General features: G+C 34.3%; 1 protein-coding gene across 1 annotated transcript in view; it reads right to left on the reverse strand.

Annotated features, from left to right (window-relative positions):
* The window catches only part of PCDH15 (protocadherin related 15), a 1,039,293-nt gene that overhangs the window by 912,184 nt on the left and 108,112 nt on the right, over positions 1-18,997 (reverse strand). The window contains exon 2 of the mRNA XM_067710150.1: positions 2,389-2,473. The gene's annotated coding sequence lies outside the window, so the exon portion shown is untranslated. The remainder of the gene's footprint in view (positions 1-2,388; positions 2,474-18,997) is intronic.

An 18,997-nucleotide genomic window follows, 5' to 3' on the forward strand; every position in this document is an offset into this window, starting at 1 on the left:
TTCTCCTTAACAGTCACCTTTTCAAATATATTTCAGTGTGAACCTTTTGTTCTTTTCTATAAATCCATATTCCCTGAACATTCTTTCATGGAAAATGTTTGCTCCATTTTGGAGTAAATTCTGGTAACCTGGAATAATTTCACTCACGTTCTGTGCCTGATTTACTTTCAGTTCTTCTTTAAGAACAACTTCAAACCATACTGTCTTTAAAGCACTTTCTATGAACCACAAAATATGAACCCTTAAATAAAAAAATCTCCCCAAGTTTTATAGAGTACCTCATGTGTATGTTCACCTTTACTTTTACCACATTACAGTACAATTCTCTATTTCATTTTCTGTGTCTTTCTGTGTCTATACTGTTGATACTTAGAAAGCACCCAATACATGCTGGCTGAATAGCCTGGACATAACTTTAGACTGCAGACATGCCTACATTTCTCTCTGGTGAGTCCCCTCAAGTACATGTAACCCAATAGTTTCAAGTTGAAACATTACTTTTATGTGAAATGTGAACTAATATTTTCCTCCAGAAAAACAGGCAGGGTTATCAATCTTGTACAATTGGGGATACCATTGGAATGCTCATAAACTCTACAAACTTCAAGAAGAAAATAAAATTCCTGAAATATTTCACAGTTTATTCTGATTCTTGTTATCACCAGCACTATTTTCACCCTTGTCTTTCTTAAGGGAAAAACTAGCCCTAATTCTTTAAAAGTATATGAAGGAGTAAATGTATATATTCCCCCACCTAATCCACAATTAGCAAACATCAACACTCCTCTCATTTTTTAATTTAAATAATCTAAGTATTTGTCTTTTTCTCATCTTTTCTACCCTCTCCCCAATTTTTAAAAGTCACCCATTCCTTCAGACTAACATGACAATGGAAAATAAAGTAAAAATTCCTTCAGTGTACATATGTATTAGACGATGGGAGCATCCATATTAACAAAATAAGGATGTGTGACTTTGGCATTACTAAAAAGGGCTTTATGCAAATTAGAATCAGTATTGGTCTTTTCAAAGAATTACACCCCTGAAATTTTATTTATTTCAACAAGGAAACCAAGTACACACCCTGCAAAGTCCATCAGACAAGATTTCACTAACAAACGTGAGTTGACAATAGTGAATTTCTACTTTGGAAACAAGTTTGATAAGTAAGAGTCTCAGAGTAAATAAACCCAGTGTATCTATTAGTAAGCGCAGTTTTACCAGAATGGAACATATAGAACTGTCCTCCAAACACGAGGTGGTTGAAAACTGACAAGCAGATATGAGACTTTATCTGAACTTTGCCAATTCAATGGTAAATTACTTTTTGATTAAGTAGCTCACAGTCTATTTAATGATGACTATCATATCATCAATAATACCAATATAAGTGCCTTCAAAGCATGCTGTCTGCCACTGAAGTCTCACTATTCTCATGAGTGGATCTGTGATGTTTCCTTTTCTGCTATGCCCCTCATTTAATATGTTTACGTGTAATTTAAACCTTGTGTTGAGATTAATGTTGCAATGGATGACCCTTTCTATATTTCTAAGTTTTAAAGAACTCCTATCCATAACTTAGAGAAGTTCAATATTTGTATCTAACCCGTCACAATTTTATTTGCCGTTTTGAGTTCTGGGGTTTTCAAATTCATGTCATCCTTTTAGTTAACTTTTATGTTTCTTTCTTAGTTTTATACCCCAAACATATAACCTCATGTAATTTTTTTTCTTAAATACACTTTTGATTTCCTGAAGTTGGAGAGAGATTTTAGTGTAGACATGAGTTTTTAATAGTTATATAATCAATTTAGAATTTCTGATTGGTTTTATATCCCCAACTATTATATACATTCTTTGATTCATCATGATTTATGACTACAGGAGATAGAAAAGTGTGGCCCACAGGCCAAATTTGGTCAGCAGGTATGTCTTGTGTAGCCTTTTAAAAATGATTAATAAAATAATTAGATTAGTTGCCATATTTTATATGGAAATTTTACACAAAACTCTGAATATCTGTCTGGCTCTTCTGGAAAATCAAAAAATATATAATGTTACTGGTTTTGAAAACTTACATGGCAACAATCACCTGGAGCTGCATGAGGAAACCACTCTTACCACAGTTTCAAACACTTCTACTTTCCAATATCTGGCCTGCCCCATGCATTCCTTTCCTATTTCTGACTTGCTCTACCATTTATCCATTCTTGGTCTTCCTTTTATTGGAAGTTCTGAATTCAACACAAGTTCGACCTCTTTGACAAGCCTATCCTGATCCCCCTCACTTGGTTTAAAATGTCCTCTTCATGACTCTGTATATAGTATATTATTTATCATTCTCATAGAAATTTATCTTGCAATTATCATATTTTATATTATACTTACAGATTATTGTTCTTATATTAATCTTCCATCAATACAGCAGGCTTTCTGAGGTCCTAGCCTGAGTTCCTCTTTATCCTCCATATGCCTGATAAAGAGTAGGGTTTCAATTAATATTTGTTGTATGATTGAATGAACAAATCTTCTAAAAAGACATTTAATAAGACAGATGTAATCAACTGTATATAGATTCTTTAATTGAGCAATAAAAGGTTTTGGTAATTTTTTCCCTTAGGAATAACTTGTAATGTGTTGCTGTCAGGGTTATGAATTAGCAACACTATTGGCAAGATGGATAGATGATATATTTACTTAACTTCCTTTGGAATGGCATTCCATTTTCCTGTAGTATTTTATTTTCAAACTACAGGTCTGCTTTATCAAATCACAATTTAATGTTTATTTTATATACATAAATTATTTCAAAATCACACTTATGAGTATTTGAAAAGTGTTATGAAAAGTTACAGTGATGAGCTACATTATCCTATGACTTCAATCTTCCTGATAGATTTCTGCTTGCCATTTTGCAAATGTTTTATGGAAGACATTCTGTTGAGCAGAAACAAGTCATTTATTTCAAGTGAATCATTGTGTGACTTTGCAGTTACTTTTAAAATCATCACCAAAACTCAAATAAGAAATTAATCTCTACATTACAAAGTAAATGCAATAATAAGAAGAGTAATACAACCTCTGACAGCTGTAAAGAATTGAGTGGCTTATGTGTTTGCACAAATATTCTCTCTCTTGATCTTCACCAAGACCCTTTGAAGTATTTAAATTATCCCCATTGTGATGGTCAAGGAAACTAAGGCAAAAACAGGTTAAATGATTTTCCTATGGTCATAGTAATTTTCACAACTGGGAAGTAAACCAGGTCTTCTGACCTTAAAGTTGCTATTCCTTTTTGCATACTCCTCTAACTTGATATTGACAAACGCCTGTTCTCAACCATGATTTGTCTGGAACTACTTTCTTAACTTGGTTCCAAAAAGAACTCCACTCTTTGTTCTTTATTTAAGTAGGAACAATTAGGTCAGCACATATGTCCCTTGAAATATTGTTTCAAACGCCATGGAGTAACACTAGAAGTGCAGGTTTCTGGTCCCTACAATAAATGTGTAAAATTAGGATACCCAGGATATTTTTATACACAGGGAGAGTTTTCTGCCTCACACTAGTGGGTCACAAATGGATTCTAGCTGTGCTGAATTATTAATCCCCTCAATTTCCCAGAGCAGATAGTCAACTTGGGTATAAGCAACCTTGCTCACTTACTTCAACATGCCTTACAAATAGTATCATTTCTATGTATACCACAGTCTCTAAGTGGGTGAGAATCACTGTTATCGATTCCCAGATTTTGAGAAGCACTGACATTGACAGAGAAATAAAGATGCAACTGTTAGGAAATTCCCATTTTGTGTGATTATACAGCATTTACATTTTTTGCAAGTATCATAGTAACACATAAACTTGTATTGTGCTTTGTAATTTCAGAAAACAGTTAATGTATCTTGTCTCATTTGTTTTCCCTAGTTCAAAGAGGCTTAAGACATTGTCCAGTATCTTTCAGTTTAGAGCACATTAGGATTTGCAGTCCAAGTCTTGGGACAGGAAATGCAGCACCACCTTAAAGATCACTCTGCCTTCACACTCAACTTTAACTGTATATAAAAAGCTCACAAAAAGCTGAGTAATTCCAAGTGGTTATGAATTGAAGTTTTTAATGAATTTGGTGATAGTAGCAATGTTTATATAAAAGGTTTTATGTTGCTTTCTGGTCCTGACATCGCTCCTTTTCTTTTTCCCACCAATTGCTAAGAACAGCAGGTATGAAATAGAAAAATTTGATTATTCTTGAGGGGTAGATTAGAAAGATTCAAGTTCATCTCCCACAACCTGACACATGAAAAGAAAAGAGAAAAGAAGGTATCACACTGTTCTATCCCTGAAAAATTTCCTTATATAGGGATTCATCAGCATCAAGCCAATTGCCAGTTTCAGATTTAATAAACCTACTTGCTTCCTTTAATTAGTACGCTTTTCCTGCTAAGGAAATCCTGATAAAATCCTTTACAAAGCTAGCCTCTTTTAGACTCATGTACCATAGGTGAGCAATATTAATTGGGTATTTTAATTATGGATTCACCAGTGAACAACTATTATTATATTGTAGCACTGTTACTTTTAAATTGATTCTGTTAATAACTCTGAAAGCTATGTAAAGTAAAATTAAATACTTATCCATAGACAATTACTTTAGCACTTGTTCTTGTGTTCAGGAAGTATCAAGGTTAGGTTGATATTACTCATTGTGAATATAAATTATAAAGTCCATTTATTTGCATTCTTACTCCAATGTACCCTGAACGCAAAGAATTAAAAGACAATCAAAGACAACCAAGATATGATTTTACAGCAAAGAACGGTAAGTGATTCTTAGGTAATCAATTTGTCACTAGTAAATAAACTTGCAATTTGATATTTATAGTATTTAAAAGTTTGTGAGGTTATTTTCTGTTCCATTATCTGTTCTTTATGGTTTCCTTGTATGTCTGTTACTAAGGACACAGATTTTGTCTTCATATGAACTTAAACTTATCTCAAATTTTAAAATAATTTTAAAAATACGGGGCATGAGAGAATCATAAAATAGGGCTGTGGATATATGAAGAGATTATATTAATCGTGATATGTTATCGAACAGGTGGCTACAAAGTCTAGAAATGTAGAAAAACTTTTTGAACTCTCCTCATTCCTTCTGGGATATGTTAAATATACAGTGAATTCAGTAAAAATCAAAGACAAATTCATCTTCGTTAATGTATGACAGATGTTTACACAGAGATAGATGAAAATCCTGCATTAATGCACTACGTTCAATGTAACTTTTGCGAGTACACTAAACTATGTGTTGGTGCGAAGGGGCAATACATCAACCGAATCTTTTATTGTGAGCCATTCATTAGCTATATCTGCCTATGTTTCCAGACATTAAGACCACTTTGGGTGATGGATTTTATAAGGGTTTGGTTGCTTAAAATACAACCTTCAAATGCATTAGCGTTATTAAAACTGAATCGGATTCTAAAAGTCACTACAGTGTTCACATCTGCTACCAACATTTTTCTCTCCTCAGAAACCTTTGCTTGCTCCAAATTATGCACACATTACAACATTAACTCTTTCACCTTGGCAGCTTTATCCAAATTTTACTCACATATTAACTTCTTGAACTTATATTTCACTATTTTCCTTCATGTCTCTTACCTCCTCTCAACAGGACTATACACTACTTATCACATAATTCCTGCTCATTATCACCTCTACATTTTGGCTCATATTATTTAATGTAACTAGAATTAAAATTATTAAGTTAAAGTATTCTTAAATCCCATACCCCCCAAAAGACAAAACTACTCCTTTTATGTTCTCAGAGCATCTTTAACAGATTTATAGATATAAAAATTCAGTGTTTTTTAGTATATTCACGAGGTCTGCACCCATCATCACAATCAATTTTATAACATTTTTTTCATCCCCAAAAGAAATTTCATACCCATTAGCAGTCATTCTTTATCCTTCCTCACCTCCTTCAGTTTTAGGAAACCTCAAATCTACTTTCTGCTTCTACGGACTTGCCTATTCAGGACATGGCATATAAGTGGACTCATACAATATGTGGTCTTTTATGACTGGCTTCTTTCACTTAGCATAATGTTTTAAAGATGTATTCATGTTGTAGCATGCATATTCATCCATTTTATTGCTATATTATATTCCTTGTGTGGATATACCACATTACATCTGGCTCATTACATAGACATTTGGCTCATTTCCATTTGGGGTTATTATGAATAATAATAATGTATACAAGTTTTTGTATAGTCATATGGTTTCCTTTCTCTTAAATATATACCTGAATGGAATTGCTAAATCATATGGTAACTCTTAGTTTAAAATTTTGAGTAACAGCCAAAATGTTTTCTAGAATGTCTGCCTCATTTTACATTCCTACTAGCAATGTATGGGGGCTCTAATTTCTTCACATCCTCACCAATATTGCTTTCAATCTGTCTTTTTGATTATAGCATTCCTAGTGTGTATGAAGCTATATCTTATTGTGGTTTTTATTTGCTTTTCCTAATGGCTAATTATGAGAATATTATTATGAGTTTCTTGGTAATTTTTATTTTTTCTTAAACATTTTATTTATTTTCCTTTGGAGAAATGTCTATATTTCCTTTGCATTTTTTTTTTTTTTTTTTTTTTTTTTTTTTTTGCGGTACGCGGGCCTCTCCCGTTACGCAGCACAGGCTCCGGACGCACAGGCTCAGCGGCCATGGCTCACGGGCCCAGCCATTCCGCGGCATGTGGGATCTTCCCAGACCGGGGCACGAACCTGTGTCCCCTGCATCGGCAGGCGGACTCTCAACCACTGCGCCACCAGGGAAGCCCATGTACAAATTTATATTCATACCAACAGCGCACAAGTGTTTCCTTTACTCCACATCCTGGTCAACACTTGACATCTCTTATCTTTCTGATAATAGTCATTCTAACAGGTGTGAAGTGATAACTCATTATGGTTTCTGATTTGCATTCTTCTGATGATTAGTGATGCTGAGAACATTTTCACACACCTGTTGGCCATTTGTACGTTGTCATTACAAAAATGTCTATTCAGGTACTCTGCCCATTCTTAATTTGAGTATTTGGGTTTGTTGGATTTTGCATTCTTTCGTTTTTGTTTTGCTATTGAATTGTATTAACCCCTTTCCAGATAAGTGGTTTGCAAATATAAACTTTCCTCTTAGAACTGTTTTTGCTGCTTCACATAAATTTTAGTATGTTGTGTTTTCATTTTTGTTTGTCACAACAGACTTTTTGTTTCCCTTTTGATTTCTCTTTTGATCCACTGGTTGAACCATATTTCAATGTTTTAATGATATGTACACTAGATTTTAAAATTTTTCTTAGTGATTAATCTAGTACTGATAATATACATCTTATTTTATTAGAAACTGCTTCAGCTTTATATTAACTTATCTCCAGCGAAATATAGCAACATTACTCCATATAGCCCTATTTTCTCCACTCCTTTTTTGTGCAATTATTGTCATATATTACATATACATGTGTTAGTACCCTTTAACACATTGTTACATTTATTGCATTATAATTTTTAAAGTTAAAAATTGTTAATTATAATCATCACTTTATAGAAATGTCTTACTTTTCAAGAAGCTGAGTGAAGAAACTAGAGCAAGAAAATATTTATAGAGTATGTTTTGTTAACTGTCTAATTTAACATTTTGGTTATTTATTCCTATGGATTTGAATCATCATCTGGTACAGATTTACTCCACTCCACCTACCTCCTTTGTGCTCTTATTACCAAATATATTATATTTCTATAATTTATAGACCCAAAATACCTTTATATACATATTTGACATATGATTGCTTTTTAAATCAGTTAAGGGAAGGAAGATGAAATAAGCAACCAAAGTCTTCTATAATTACCTATATGATTACTTTACTGGCATTTTGTGTGTGTGTGTGTGTGTGTGTGTATCTGAATTACGATCTGAGGTCTTTTTCTGTCAGCCTGATGAATTTCCTTTGATAAACGTCCTTTAATATTTCTTGTGAGGCAGATCTGCTAGTGAGGAATTATCTCACTTTTTTGTTTGTCTCAAACTATCCTTATTTTTCCTGAATTTTAGAAAGTAGTTTTGTTGGATATAAGCTACTTGGTTGACTTTTTCTTTTCTTACAGCACCTTGAATATGGTATCCCATTATTTTCTGACCTCCACTGTGTTTGATGATAAGTCAACAATTAATTTAATCTGGTTCCTTTGCATATACCAACTCATTTTATCTTGATGTTCTCAATATTTTCTCTATCTTTGACTTCAAACATTTTTACTATGATGCAACTGAGTATGGATCTTTTTGTGTTTATTCACTTGCAGTTTTTAGGCCTTTTGGATATATAGATTAATGTTTTCATTACATCTGATTAGTTTTCAGTCATTATTTCTTTTTTTTCACTCCCTGCTCTTTTTCTGTCTCTCCTCTCCTATAGGCACTTCCATACATTTGTGTTGTTTTCCTTAACCGCATTTCTGTGAAGTTCTGTTAATTTCCTTAATTCTTTTTTTTTTTTTCTCTGTTCCTCACATTGCACAGTCTCTACCAATCTATCTTCAGGTTCCCTGATTCTGTTAGCAGCTCAAATCTACTGTTGAGATTTTCTAGTGAATGTTTCATTTCAATTTTTTATTTTTCAATTCCAGAATTTCTGTTCGGTTCTTTTAAAAATAATTTTTATCTCTTTAGTGGCATGCTCTTTGACGAGATATTGTCAACCTGCTATACTTAGTTTGTGAAATATGGGTTTTTTTAGTCCTTTGAACATATTTGTAACAGATACTTTGAAGATTTTATCTGCTAAATCCAACATCTGGGGCTTCTCAAAGTAGTTTCTGTGCTTGATTTTTTTCTTTTAACCTTTGTTTGGTCATATTGTATTGTTTCTTTGCGTATCTTGTACGTTTTTTGTTAAAAACTGAAGAATTTAAATAATATATTATAACAAACCTGGACACTGATTCCCTGCTGCTTACTAGGCTTTATTTTTGTTGTCTGCATATGTATTTCTTTACTGATTTAGATTTACTACTTTAGTGAAGATTATTTCCTCCATAGTATATACTGTTTGATATTGATCCTCAAATGATGCAGACCTGGGAATGCACATAGTCACTCTGGGCTGCAATGTTTTAGTCAGGCTCTCTTTGGTCGTCTCTTTCCCTGATTTCTCCATTAACCTGTCTTCCACTGTAGGCAACACATCCAATAGCTATCTTGCAACTAATTCTTATCCGATTACTCTGTTTTTTTGGACAATACTCTAAGAGTTGATATTGCATCATGGTTTGACCCAATTAGATTCAGGTCACTTTTGGGCAGTCAAGGCAAGCTGATGCTTATTTCTGACACTAGGAAGGCTTTTGTTAGCTTTTCCTTTTCCTTTATCTCTCTAATAAACTTTTAGCTAGTCTATGGTTTAACTTTTTGCTCTCATGGAGCTACTAGCCCCCTTTTAACTGCTTACCACCACAATCTCCACTGTTTTGACAGTGCTCTTAGGCTTAAACTTCCATACATTTTGTGCCAAATAAATTCAGTTCCCTCGAGATGATATACAAAGCTCTTTGTTTTAACCAGCCTCTATGTCACTGCTCAGAAACCACAGACATGGACATTGTTCCTCTTCTGCTTTATGTGTGGTGTGCTGAGTAGTGGTGTTATCCTCTGGTCTTTCCAGACTGCAACACAGCATAAAACTTCTACCATTCCAGCACCAGGGGTGAGGACAATCAGAGGCCAGTATCTTCATTTTGTCACACCTAGGATAGAGCTTACACCCAAAAATGCAGGCTTGGTGAAGGAAGGAAATCCCAGTCCTCTCACTACTCTTGGCTGGAATACAGCTTCTGCAACATGGAGCAGAACTGGATGGAAATGATGACAATGTGACTCTCCTAAGGAATCCCCTACCCTAGGCTGGAGAGGAAGAACTCTGATTTCTGCATCCATCCAAAGCAGAACTTTGTCCCACTGGGGTCAGGGTTGTGTGCACATTGTGGCTCAAATGTCACTTTTGCTGTTCTTATCAATAGTTAGTAGATTTTCTTAAATTATTTTTCTTTGTGTTTAATGCCCTTTGAAAAATTTCCTAAGGCTTTAAATGACTGATTTTGATTTTGTTTTTAATAATTTTCATGAGTTAGGGTTGCTTTGCTGGGGACCAGGTCCATCAAGCTCCTCACATCACTATTCCAGAAGTCATTGCTCAAAGATTTTTCATAACACGTTTTAAACCTCCTTGTTGTTACACAGATCTTTGGATACTATAAGCATTTTAAGGGTGGCTACTATGCCTTAATTGTATTTCTTACACCTGGAATGACTTACCATAGTACTTTGCACACAATAACACCTCAATGTGTGTTTTTTGAGTTAATGTGTAACACAGGATCAAAGTTAAATGTATAGCATAGGAACAATTTCCCGGTTTCTTAAAGAGTGGCTGAGCCCTCAAAGAGAATTTCTAATCATTATTGCAATTTATCGACAATTCAGTTTAATAAAATGTCAGAGAACCACTGAATAAAATGTGAGTCAAGCAAAAAATATTGCTGTCACTACTGTCATCAGCAAACACCCAACTGGAAACTTTACTTTGTGAAGCATATTAAAGAGTGTCAAAGATAATGTATGACAATGCATGATGTGGTGCCTTATTTGTCAGAATGAGTTAAATTGATTCTTTGAGTCACTAAGAGAGTAAAACAAAGTTCCTGAGTGAGAATATTGCTCATCATGTTCCATGATTCAGATACTGTGTTATTTCCCTATTACTGCTGTAAAAAAAAAGTCACAAATTTAGTGGTTTAAAATGGTACACATTTATCCTATAATTCTGTTGGTTAGAAGTCAAACAGTGGTCTTACGGGGCTCAAGTTGTCATCAGGGAAGGCTGTGTTCCTCTCTGGAAGCTCAAGAGAAAAATCTATTTAATTGCCATTCCTCACTTTTGCAAATTTCCTGTATTCCTTGGCTGACAGAATACATTTTCAATATCAGCAACATCAGGTGAAATCCTTCTCATATCATATCACTCTAAGATTTTCTTCTTTTACTCTCTTCCAACTTTAAATCCCTTGTGATTACCTTGGGCCCACTTAGTTAACCTAGGATAATCTCCTTATTTCAGGGTCAGCTGACCTGCAACCTTAGTTCTGTCTCCAAGATTAATTCCTGTTTCTTTTATAAGCTGACATATTCACAGATTCCTGGGATTAGGCTATGGGACATATTTTGGAGGCCATTATTCTGCCTACTTCAGATACTCTAGAAATTGTGTTATGTTGAACTTGCTGTTCCATCATGTTAAAAATGAAGGAAATTTGTCCTGGATTCTAAATTTCACCGATAGATTTGATAGTACTGTAATTAAGTTATTTGTAGCATCATAATTCTGCAGGTAGATATTATAAATATCATAAATAAAATTTTTACAAGAGTTTGTCAATATTTTTTCAAATGTCTAGAGTTCCTAATGTACTTTAACTTCTGGATTTTAAGCTTGCTTTAGTGAACATTGTCAGATGAATCATTATTTGAAACATTTTTCTATCCCAACATTAAATTAGAATTAGTTGGCTATGACTCTACATTTTGCCATTTTCAGAGTCTTGCACAAATTAGTGCATTCACAGATTTTTCTCCATGATGTGATTAAACCACTTTGTTGAATGTGACTCTTGTGAAAAAAATAAAATTAAATTGTCTCTCAATTAAATTCCACCATCTCGACAAATATAATTCATAATGATTCAGGGTTTGTCTTATGTAATCACCACCATCATCATTATCACCTCTAACCAGTAAAACTGGTAACTTTCTAACTGAGAAATATGTGGCATGAAATATGATGGTTTTTTCCATAAATTATTTCATTTAATCCTTACAAAAATCATAGGAGGTAGGTACTATCTTTATATTCATTTAATCTATAACAAAATCGTAGCTCAGAGATGTTTAATGATTTGCCTCTGGTATGGCACAACTTGAAAATATATGCTTTTCATCCAATGACAAATCAGATAATTAGATATCAAATGCTACTGGGAAAACTGCCAGCATGTGACTATAGAGTAGGTGAAAGAATATTGTAGTAGGTGTCATGCATTTGAAATATAAAGCCAATATATTTTTATTATCCTGTAAATCTTGCTTTTCTGTGACTCAACATTCTTTGTATCACTGACAGTCATCATTTTATGGAAATAACTACAATTTAGAATAAAAGCATCATTACTCAGGTTTAGATTCAAATCAGATGTTTTGAATCTTAAGCAAGAGCACAATCTTAGGGAGGAACACTCCCAAACTCCTTCTACGAGGCCACCATCACCTTGATACCAAAACCAGGCAAGGATGTCACAAAGAAAGAAAACTACAGACCAATATCACTGATGAACATAGATGCAAAAATCCTCAACAAAATACTAGCAAACAGAATCCAACAGCACATTAAAAGGATCATACACCATGATCAAGTGGGGTTTATTCCAGGAATGCAAGGATTCTTCAATATACGCAAATCTATCAATGTGATAAACCATATTAACAAATTGAAGGAGAAAAACCATATGATCATCTCAATAGATGCAGAGAAAGCTTTTGACAAAATTCAACACCCATTTATGATAAAAACCCTGCAGAAAGTAGGCATAGAGGGAACTTTCCTCAACATAATAAAGGCCATATACGACAAGCCCACAGCAAACATCATCCTCAATGGTGAAAAACTGAAAGCATTTCCACTAAGATCAGGAACAAGACAAGGGTGCCCACTCTCACCACTCTTATTCAACATAGTTTTGGAAGTTTTAGCCACAGCAATCAGAGAAGAGAAGGAAATAAAAGGAATCCAAATCGGAAAAGAAGAAGTAAAGCTGTCACTGTTTGCAGATGACATGATCCTATACATAGAGAATCCTAAAGATGCTACCAGAAAACTACTAGAGCTAATCAATGAATTTGGTAAAGTAGCAGGATACAAAATTAATGCACAGAAATCTCTGGCATTCCTATATACTAATGATGAAAAATCTGAAAGTGAAATCAAGAAAACACTCCCATTTACCATTGCAACAAAAAGAATAAAATATCTAGGAATAAACCTACCTAAGGAGACAAAAGACCTGTATGCAGAAAACTATAAGACACTGATGAAAGAAATTAAAGATGATACAAATAGATGGAGACATATACCATGTTCTTGGATTGGAAGAATCAACATTGTGAAAATGACTCTACTACCCAAAGCAATCTATAGATTCAATGCAATCCCTATCAAACTACCACTGGCATTTTTCACAGAACTAGAACAAAAAATTTCGCAATTTGTATGGAAACACAAAAGACCCCGAATAGCCAAAGCAATCTTGAGAACAAAAAAAGGAACTGGAGGAATCAGGCTCCCTGACTTCAGACTATACTACAAAGCTACAGTTATCAAGACGGTATGGTACTGGCACAAAAACAGAAAGATAGATCAATGGAACAGGATAGAAAGCCCAGAGATAAACCCATGCACATATGGACACCTTATCTTTGATAAAGGTGGCAGGAATGTACAGTGGAGAAAGGACAGCCTCTTCAATAAGTGGTGCTGGGAAAACTGGACAGGTACATGTAAAAGAATGAAATTAGAACACTCCCTAACACCATACACAAAAATAAGCTCAAAATGGATTAAAGACCTAAATATAAGGCCAGAAACTATCAAACTCTTAGAGGAAAACATAGGCAGAACACTCTATGACATAAATCACAGCAAGATTCTTTCTGACCCACTCCCTAGAGTAATGGAAATAAAAACAAAAATAAACAAATGGGACCTAATGAAACTTCAAAGCTTTTGCACAGCAAAGGAAACCATAAACAAGACCAAAAGACAACCCTCAGAATGGGAGAAAATATTTGCAAATGAAGCAACCGACAAAGGATTAATCTCCAAAATTTACAAGCAGCTCATGCAGCTCAATAACAAAAAAACAAACAACCCAATCCAAAAATGGGCAGAAGACCTAAACAGACATTTCTCCAAAGAAGATATACAGACTGCCAACAAACACATGAAAGAATGCTCAACATCATTAATCATTAGAGAAATGCAAATCAAAACTACAATGAGATATCATCTCACACCAGTCAGAATGGCCATCATCAAAAAATCTAGAAACAATAAATGCTGGAGAGGGTGTGGAGAAAAGGGAACCCTCTTGCACTGCTGGTGGGAATGTGAATTGGTTCAGCCACTATGGAGAACAGTATGGAGGTTCCTTAAAAAACTACAAATAGAACTACCATATGACCCAGCAATCCCACTACTGGGCATATACCCTGAGAAAACCGAAATTCAAAAAGAGTCATGTACCAAAATGTTCATCGCAGCTCTATTTACAATAGCCCGGAGATGGAAACAACCTAAGTGCCCATCATCGGATGAATGGATAAAGCAGATGTGGCACATATATACAATGGAATATTACTCAGCCATAAAAAGAAACGAAATTGAGCTATTTGTAATGAGGTGGATAGACCTAGAGTCTGTCATACAGAGTGAAGTAAGTCAGAAAGAAAAAGACAAATACCGTATGCTAACACATATATATGGAATTTAAGAAAAAAAAATGTCATGACGAACCTAGGGGTAAGGCAGGAATAAAGACGCAGACCTCCTAGAGAACGGACTTGAGGTTATGGGGAGGCAGAAGGGTGAGCTGTGACGGGGTGAGAGAGAGTCATAGACATATACACACTAACAAACGTAGTAAGGTAGATAGCTAGTGGGAAACAGCCGCATGGCACAGGGATATTGGCTCGGTGCTTTGTGACAGCCTGGAGGGGTGGGATAGGGAGGGTGGGAGGGAGGGAGACGCAAGAGGGAAGAGATATGGGAACATATGTATATGTATAACTGATTCACTTTGTTATAAAGCAGAGGCTAACACACCATTGTAAAGTAATTATACCCCAATAAAGATGTTAAAAAATAAATAAATAAAAATTTAAAAAAAAGTTTCAACAAAAAAAAAAAAAAAAAAAAAAAAAAAGCACAATCTTGAGAGCCAGGCTTCTCTGAGAATCAAATAATTTCTCTAAATTCCAAAGAGTTTCCCTTGCCTAGAAAAGAGGGAAGCATAGAAGTCTGAGTAAAGTACTTTACTATAAGCCCTGGCATAGAGGGGGTAAAGGGTATGGTGTAAAGGGAGCTTCTATTCCACAGCAACAAGCAAAACCTTTCTGGACAGTGGGTATTTTAGCCAAAAGGAAATATTCAGAGGGGATAAAACCAGAGTGATAATTATGCCTATGTTTCTGAGAAGAATCTATGACCTACTCAACTAGGCCAAGGTCTAAAGAGAGCCACACAAGTGAAAGAGGTGGTTGACAACAACAAAAAAATTTAAATCTCTAATCTTCTAGAATGTTCTATGACCACGTGAGGTGATTGTGGCAGAGTATAAATGTGGTATCATTTGTTTAGGCTGAGAAGCAGCCTGATAGAATGTCAAGTCTATTCCCTTGCTCCTATGTTCACTGTGGGATGCAAAAGGTTTCTGTGAATTATTAGTCACCAGACTTCCTGTATTAAGAGGCAAACTGATAGCAAGCCCATAGTAAGTATAAGTTAAAATCAATGGGCATGACTTGGTTGAGAAGCATAGGATCAGCCGAAACAGCTGAAGGCCAGGCAGAGGAACAGTCCAGCTTTATGGGATGAAAAGCCAGGAGTTGTATAAGCAGAGACTACACAGTTGATACTCACTATACCTTTTCAGTAGCTAATCCATGAACACAGATAAGCTATTGACTAAACACAAGTCCACATTTCAATCAGAGGTCATCAGAAGCCAGCCAAAACGTCAAGAAAAATCCCTGTTTTCCCTGCTCAGGTTGTAATATGAGCTTCCCTTGGGTCCATACACTATTAGGTGAGGGAAAAAAATCATTGATGTGGTGTAGGTGGGACTAGGACGTGTGCATGTAGGGAGTGGGGTGGTTATGGTGGAAGGGACTGAATAGAGAAACCTTGAAAGCCTAATCATTTATCTAAATGAAACTGAGTTTACCTTAAAAAGATCATGTTAAACTAGAAAAGACTGAGATAACTTGAATGGATAAGTTTATTTATTATATTTGTGTTTATTTTTACTTTTACACTGTTTATCGGATCTGGGGCATTAGAGATAGATAAGCTCATTCATGGAAAGAAAAGGTTACTTTTTTCATGTCTGTATCACTGTAAAGTCTGACTCCTTGCTGCATGAGACACAATGCTTCTAACATATTGTGCATCAGTAGAACCTTCCTTGGATTCCTTTCTTTCCAGTTTTATTGCAGCATGAAGTTTTACTGCATTTTTGTTTAAAAGTATATAGAAAAGAAATATTTTCCCATATTTCTCCAATACCAGGGAAGTGTGATAATAACAATGAAAGCACTTCAAACGGAAGAAAAGACTGAACAACTATTCAAGCAACAAAACATTGAGTTAAAACGATGAAAGGGGTTGTCTTATCTTTGTTCTTAGACATTTAACATAAAGATAAGATGAAAAGAGAAAAGAAAAGAGGGAAAAAAAAAAAAGAAAAGAACTAGACTAAGTCAGACAACTGGGCAATGCCTTCCTCACTTGTAAAATCCTGGAGAAGTTTACTGTGAGATTTTTCTAATGTTGTGCTTCAGTTTTCCCTCTGCCTGAGAAATTCTATTGACTGCTATTTGACAAAAATATAAATGTATAATCTTGCTGGTAAATATCAACAGTTATAATTTGAGTACTATGTTATCAAACAGAACTTTATTGCTATTTTATTGCTAAGAATTTTTTCTACTCTGAACACTAGACTTTCTATAAATGGCCATCCAAGCAGCCATTAGAGTCTGTAAGATGCCAAAAGCACCATTATTCATCCATTTTCTAAGATTCAACTTTACCTCATCCAGTGGCTGCATTAGGTTCATATGGATGAGACTAAGAATGTCAGCAAGTATTGTCACCTAAAGACTCATTATAAAGCAATGGCAGAACAAAGTGACTCTGGTTTAATGCCTGACCTCTGCCTTTCAAGTAAGTATAATGTGTGCTTCAATTTCCTCAGTTCATGAATTAGTCAGACATACTGAATAAATAGCAAAATGCCAATTCATTAGTTTACCTTGAGAAATACATTACCCAAGTCTCCTCTGATTACCCAATTCTCTCTCAGTACCAACTATATAGGAAGCCAATATTATTATCGAAAATGTTCTTAGTGAGTTTAGAATCATAGTAAGGGAAATTCATTAAATAAATTAAATGACTAAAGACCTCATGGACTATGAAAAATGAATTCATCTCCAAAAACTGTGATATCAGTGGAATATGATGAGCAATGCCATAGTCCACGTCTAAGTTCTCTTTCTCTGGATGACATTGTGCATTACCTTTCAAGTTTTACTTCTCTTGCTCTTACATTAATGCTTTAGTCATTTGCACTTTTTCCCTAGTTAAACAATGATCCCAAAGTTGGAGTCTCCTCACTCCTTCATGGGGCTCCTTGGGATAATGAACACAGGGAAAGAACAACACTCTAGAATTACATTTTTACATTTGTGACACAAAAAATTACCAAGAGCTACGTAACTGTGATCAGTGGGTCACTTTAGAAACACAGCTGTGACCAGCCATCAGGAAAATCAACTTATCTCCCAAAATTTAAACTTCTGGTTTATAGAATAAATGCCTAAATACAAAAGTGATTCTTAAATTTGAAGAATGATTCAATATACACTACCTTTAAATAATGACTTCTTTAGTAAATTTAAGCACTTTATAGGTGATTTTACTACTTCATGGGGCAATTACATTGGACAAATCCTTAAAACCACCATTAGAAATGACTAATTAATCACTAATTACTAATTTAGAGGATAATACACTTAAAAGTATATATGTGCTTTCTGCATATGTTTTATACATATATAAACACATGGACCTACCTAATTTAATGATATACATGAAAGATGCTCCAGAAAAGTCATGTGAGTTCTGATTTAGAATCATTTTAAATTTTATAATTATTCATTCCTTTCTTTATTGTTTAATAAAGAATTCTGAGCATTAATTAGTTTCAGAAACTTATCGGCAACAAGAACCAAATCAAACGCTGGCACTATAGTTGTTTGAATTGATTAAAATAATACTTAACAAATTACTGGGAACCTTGAATGCTGAAACATAGAGGTATAATTAACATATCAAAGAATCCTATTGCTCCATAATTTATAGAATTTTTTAAAAAGAGATTTTTTTTTCTTCTCTTATGATTTCCTTTTCCCTTATAACAAAATTTTACCAATATTTTCAAACTGTTATTATCTCAGATATTATAAAAACAGTATTCTGGTTTTTGTAATTATTTCTACAAATAGTGATTGCTTTGTTTATATACAATTTTAAAACTTTTAAACTGATTTTCACATTGCTCTAGTAAAGAAAAATAGATTTAAAATGCCAACAGACAAGGTCTGTTAGTCCCATATTCACTTACATAGTCCTCCTTTCCAAATGTAGCTATGTTAAATAGGAAAGAGAAAAAAAATCTTGAACCATTTATAGAATATGTGCTCATATCTATAAAATCAATTTGACTTTCTCCTTTTCATATAGCATGTAACCTTGTAAGTAAAATGTAATTTTATAGGTCAGTTACAAAATAAAATGATTTTTCTTATCTATAATGTTATACATCAGTTACAATATAAAATCATTCTTACATCTTGAAACTAAACCTGTGGATTTTCAAGAGTTGTATATAGATGACGCTTCCAGAAGCACATTTATGACCTTGACTATGTGAAGTAACACACTCTAACTAAATGAAGACTCAAGCACATTTCTTAAATAGGCAAGTTTACTCTGATTTCTGAAAGCCTCATGCCACGCATGTGCCTCACCCCATTCCATCACC

This window comes from Pseudorca crassidens, chromosome 16, assembly GCF_039906515.1.
Source record: "Pseudorca crassidens isolate mPseCra1 chromosome 16, mPseCra1.hap1, whole genome shotgun sequence".
NCBI lineage: Eukaryota > Metazoa > Chordata > Mammalia > Artiodactyla > Delphinidae > Pseudorca > Pseudorca crassidens.